The following is a 6,591-nucleotide window of genomic DNA, read 5'->3' on the forward strand; positions in this document are numbered from 1 at the left end:
AAAAACGGGGATGATGGCCGATTGCAGTTTTGCTTGCATGTTTACAAAGTAACACTTGCTTGGCAAAATTTGCACCGCTAGCAATCTACTTGCTTTTTTTATCATGTTTGCAAATGTGCAAAATTTTATTTATATAACCAAAGTTTGGTAAAGGATAAACAGGTTTTATTGCTATTGGTAGGGGTGAAACGATGAAATTACCTCATTAAACATGTCCCATTACGCTTTTAGCAATTAATTTTAATATTTATGAGGAGCCGCTTTGTATATACACTTGTAACATACGCCATCGCTTTTTTCTTTCGATTTTATAACATTTTTGTGTTTTTATACCAACGTTGAGACGCTGTGCGAGATTTCGTCTTCTTCGCCGCACAAAATTTACAACATATTTATTCAGATGTGTGCATTGAATACTGATGCGCGCGCGGTCAGAAAAGCACTCCATTAAAATTCGCGCACGCATTATTTATAGGCTGATTAATTAAGGGAACGTGTTTGAAGGAAAACTTCACGGCTTTTATTATGGCAATGCGTCACCTTGGGCTATAAGAATATTTGCGAACTTGTTAGGAATTTTTACCCAACGCACATAAATTATTTGTTTGACACATTCTTTGACTATCTGAGTGCATCATCAACGACGCAACAAAATACTCTCGCACTAGCCATTTTTCCGAATTAAAATTTTAAACGGTTTGTTATACGCGCAGCTTTTTGCACATTAATTAAATTAAACGCTCGAGTAGAAAAAGCGCGCCGGTGAACAATAGAGCATCTCGTGTGTCCTTGCCGGCCATAATATGCCCGCTCGATGGTCGATGGACAATAAGGAATTATAAATGTAACTGTGACTACTCGTTTATAAATTAAATTTGTACACAGATACTTTTTCTTCGGCGTGCTCCATTATGCCATGTCGAGCGCTATTCTTATAGACACTTTGAATTGTTTTGTTCGTCATTCTAGCATCTTCTTTCCAGGCAGTGACAACACGAAGCCTTTAAAGACGGCATCTCGTGCCTGCGCAATCGACAAAAACACTCAATACAATTAAAGCGTGACGCCGACTTCATCTGAAGCTGTAACGCATCGCAGAGTGAAAAGAAACTTATTTTCACCAAGGTGTTCATTGGAAATCAAATTTCTCAACTTGAAATTAAATATTATAAGATTATGTATACACTTAAGTAATATTTAAATTATTATGATTGCGTATTCACTTATTCGGTCGATCAATTATCGAAACTTATTTAACATGTGTGGAAATCCCGTGAAATTAAAACATGTGGCATTCGTAGTTTTGTCGGTTAATTAGTTGACCGTTGTGCATTGATTGGTAGCTAGTGTCGCATATTTAATTAATGTGAAATATATGGACGTTTATCATTGTTCCGTTCGATTATTATTATACATCTGCGCGTGTTAGTATAATTTATTTACAGTTTTTATTAATTTAATGTTATTGATGCGATTATTTTTTTTATTCATTTTTATAAAACTGCTGAAACTACTTGTTGAGTGTGTTGCAAAATAACGGTGGTTTAAAAGAGAAACATAACCTGAAAATCAATCAGTTCTACTGAAACACTTGAGGTGGTATAAATTGTGATTTGTTACTGCCACTGAATTCTCGAGTATTTGAATAATTGACAGGTTTAATTAATTACTTGTAAGCATTGCAACATTAGCATGCACACACGTTTCACCAAGTGAAAAACGGTAGAAATTGTATTTAACATTTTACCGATATTTTATGCGAAATTTATTGTTGTTCTTTGGCTGTTTTAAATTTTATGCCCGTGTTTAAGAGGAAGTTAACTGTAAAGTAATACCTTTTCATTCATAAAACACAATAATGGGCAATAGACGCTGACGTGAATCGTACGGCACGATATCGCCGGACAAACCAAGACGCTGGAACAAAAGCTGCGTGACAAAGCAGTGCCGAGTGACAAAAATCAACTTAACGCTGAATTTGCATACGCAATCATCAGGAAACGCGTAAACGTATATATTGCAAAACGTTTGATTTCGTTCAACATATTACTGTACTCATGAACATTAGTGTTGGCATTATCGAGTTTTCTTTGATGTTCTTCCGATGACAAATGGAAGAAATTGATAATCTTTTAGAAGAGTACCTATAATTTTTAACAATTGTGATAAAGAATTAATGAATTTCATTGTAGTGACACTGCGTTAGCGTTAGTTAAATACAACTTTAAAGTTTGCGCGAAGATGGCGTTAAAATACACATTTTTGCACCGAATTATTCGATGCGATTTGTTTATATCAGAGACTGGTCCGGCGACACTATTGTACCTGTGCATTGATTATTTGTTATCAAAATCACGCCACATCGTGTTTTTATCAAGAATTTCATGCAACAAGTCAAAACATGTTCAACATTTTTATAGCGAATACAAGTTACAAGTTAGTTATATTTACTATATCTCGTGGTGATTGAATGTGCGTTCTAACAATATTTTCATACAATACTTTTAAAATATGAAAAATCAAATTGGTGCCTGTTCTTCCCGACTACAGTGGGTCCTCGTCCATCCAAAGGATCGGAGATTTTTAAGGTAGGATTTTTTTTATTGAAATTTCAATTATTTTTGTACTTATGTTAAGCATGCTGAATGCTTCAAGTGAAAAAGAAACTACATCAGGTAAATTTATCTATAGTTCAAGGCTTCGTGTAATCTCAGGTCACGGCAATTCGAGTATGCACACAAGGCCGCATCGCATGCGCCGATTAAACAAAGAAACTTGCGTTCCGAAATTGCGGAAAACGAATCTTTACGTTATTTACATGTGTTGTCACATGGCACATTAATTGAAGGTGAGGCACACCGATATTAATTTAATATTCAATTATTAATGTAATTTACGATTATTTAGATAGCTATTATTTTTGCTTTGATTCAGCTTGACTTAGGCTCATCGTCCATTTAATTACTTTTAATTGATAGTGCGTCTACACAGAGTTGAGCACAAGATGGCCGCCCGATGGCCATAAAAGCTCATTATCAGTCTTATAAACTTTATGAGCGTAATTGTTTCTTGCGTGAATGCGTAATGCATATAATGCATCTTCTGCATTCGGAAAGCTTTACCTAATTATATGCAGTATGAAAGCAGCAAGGCGGAAAATTTGCGACGTGAAAAAATCTTTCAGGAGTAAAGAAATAAATATTATATTATTGGCTATGGACTTCAGAAATTATTTAATTTAATTTTTTCTAATCTTTATTCTTAGGTCAGAAAATGTGCACAGAATTCTGGCCTGAACGTTAGGTATAATTCATGCTTTATAAGACCAGGCTATCTACAGGTCTGCAACGGTCTGTGGGACATGTTTATACTCTTCGCGAATATTACTGTAAATTAAAATCTTGATTTGCAAACACGCTCGTTCTCATTCTCAGTTGTTGTGATCTTGTTTTCGTCGTCCACCTATTTATTTACAGACGGAAACATGTAGGTACGTCAACAAAAATTAAAGAAATAGTGTCACAATTCCTTTTAAAGTACCTGAAACTGTTGCCCGAGTACTTTTTAATCATAATAGAATTTAGATTTATACTTAGTTTACTTTATTGTTGCATGCTCATTTAATATCTATCTTCTCCCCGCATTACGGACGACCACGACGACGACGACGTCGTCGACGGTCACAAGAACAGCAGACACCGTTATGTGGCGGACTCCTCTTTCTTCTTCTCTTCTCTATTAAAATTAACTAAATCTTATCAGACATGTTTTACTAGACAGGCCGTTTCGCTTTAACACGACGAACACGCGGCCTGCGCCAAGCGTTTGCACTTCTTGCGCGCAGGAATGGCGGACACAAATCATATACGCGTACGAATGTATGAGAAATGTAAGTGAAAAAATGCAAGAGTTCAAAGGCCATTGGAACGAACCAACAAGAGTGGCGCTACATTCGTGAACCGACATTGTTTCTTCCACATTTAACCAGTTTATGTATATTGCATTTATCCACAATTAATTTCTTAATGTACGCCGGTGTAATTTGAGGCGCATTAGTCGGATCTAAATATGGTCATCGTGGTTGAGAACCGACTTTATTTTATATAAAAGCCATCATCCCGAATTCCGGATATCTTTGCATTTTGCACAATTTACTTAAGGTAATTATGCTTGCGCGTTTTTGCTCTTGTGCGCAGACGTAGAGTACTCAACCGGCACTAAGAGTTTAACGCAGAGGATGCGTACATTTTACTAGTAATATTTTTCCGTATTAGCCATAAATAAAGTGAGGAGACGAGTACCTACGCCCGTGCCGAGTGAACCTCTACGCACTTTGCATACGAAGATGCACAACCCAAGAAGAAGAAGAAACTTAAGATGCCTAGTATACACTAGTGCAGCTTGGCGTGTGGCGCCGCGATGCCGCAAAGCGGAAAACCTGCAATTTATAAATAGACTTGTAAATGTAAATATAATTATAAATATGTTGTTCAGAGTAGTTATAATGATCCAAACAAATAATAATCTAGAATGCTAAATTTTTCTCGGCTGTAGAATAAATTTTTGGCAATTTCTCACCTGTAAATTGATGATTTGTATTGAAGGAAGCGTTTTATAAGGGAGCAATATCCGATTTTTGCTTTACGAATTGAAATTTCAACCGAAATAGCGCGCATATGCGGAAAAGAACAAAAACGAAAATAACGGTTTTTAAATTGCCACTTTAACAAGTTATTAAGTTATTATGGTTATCAACTAACCATATCGTGTATTCACACGTGTACTGTTCATACGTCCATAGATGGTAGGTATTAATCAGCGTATTTGCTTCTTGCTTAACATTTTGTTTATACCTGCCGCTGCAACGCAAAACAATAAACAATAAAACAGTAGTAAGTAAATTTAATATTCGTTTAGGTATCTGCCGTTTTTATTTTCGAAAAAGAAAGAAAATGCAAGTTGTTGTGGGTATAAATAGCATCGATCGGATGAAATGACACCCAAAAAGACATGCGAGATAATTTACATGATAAAAAACAGCTAAAAATAGCCGCGCATCGAGCGTTGATTTGATGCAATCGAGGAAATTCTCACTGGCAGACTGAGCGAACATCATAACTCCGGATTACGAGCGGCGATAACGTCTACTTAAAAAGCCATCTCCGGAGATTTTTGTTGCACACGCATTGCCTTTTATTCTCTTCGTTTTAACATTTGCGTCGTCTATCATCGCACATCGTGCTGGACATGCGTACACGCCTTATTATCATTTTTATTATGATATTCATTTATTTTAGTTGCGTCTAATCTAATCGTTAAAATATGAAACGTTGTTTCGGCGTTGCATCGCCCGCGGAATAAATTAATCAACATATCCACGGATGGATTATAACTCTTTTTATTTAACACCCTGTGTAGGAGTAGTAGGTACGCATGGGATCGTAAGATTTAAAGACTCCGGAGAGTCCCAAAGTTAATGCGCACTAATCTATAATTATATTTGCATCTTCAAGGCATCGGGGTCTTGATAATAAACTTGTGAAACTTAAGCGCTCATATCGAGCAAGAACGCCGGGCATCTGAAGAGGATTTTATGTGCAACGGCGGCGGAATTATCCATGAAGAATTATGCACTCTTGTGTGTGAGCGCGCGCTCTTCTCATCATAATATTATGATGAAGTTATGGCGTGGACGCATGCGATCGACAAATATGTAAACCTTCTCTCGTGCATCGATTACCAAGTGCGCGGACGAAGTGTTCACAGCGAATTAGTAATACGTATAACTAATATGAGGCGAAGAAACTATAAAAACCACCTGAATTATTAAATGTTGTGTAACATTAACAAAACGACTACAAAACATCAAACGGAGTGCGGCGGGCGCTCGCGAGAGGACACGCGGTCATCACGGTGCGTTTTCTTCTTCGCCTTGTTGCACAAAGCGGAAATCTTACTTCAAAATCTTTTATTACAAGTAGAACATAAATGTCTATTCTCTAAATTCTGAATTTGGGCATTTTTTAAAATTAATTTTTATACAAATTAATATTGAAAGAATCATAACCTAACTTAACCTAACTTAAAAGCAGTGATAGGGAAGACATGATGCTTTTATGAGTAATGTCTTGTTATAACCTACGACCTTCATGTGACTACATATTGCGTTTGATTTTTTGGTTTCACTTTTCACTGAACTGTGTAAACTGCGAAAAAAATTCTAATTGGTTACAAAGTCATACACGTAAATCACGGAATTCACGACTCGTCTGACGCCTTTGACTCATCCTATGTACATCAATTGAAAATCTAAAGAATGCGGCTTTTGATTAATCATTACATCATCGCTTCAATAAACAATCGCAAACGTGTAACGAAGAGGTTCGAATTTATTGAAATTTATTGAATACCCCGTGAAGATGCGCGTTTTATGTGCGCTGCTTGTTTTTGATTTGCCCAATTACGCGTCATCCTTATTATGCTCATTACGAAGATCGATAACGACCTTGCTGAATATTCAAATCCGACTTTGACTGCGATTAATTCACTGATTTAGTAATATCGTGATGTTTTCAGAAACAAATTGGTGTG

This window comes from Atheta coriaria, unplaced genomic scaffold (assembly GCF_025399875.1).
Source record: "Atheta coriaria isolate IRGN ID8LTWV9N9 unplaced genomic scaffold, Caltech_Dcor_3.1 hic_scaffold_3_pilon, whole genome shotgun sequence".
NCBI classification, from domain to species: domain Eukaryota; kingdom Metazoa; phylum Arthropoda; class Insecta; order Coleoptera; family Staphylinidae; genus Dalotia; species Dalotia coriaria.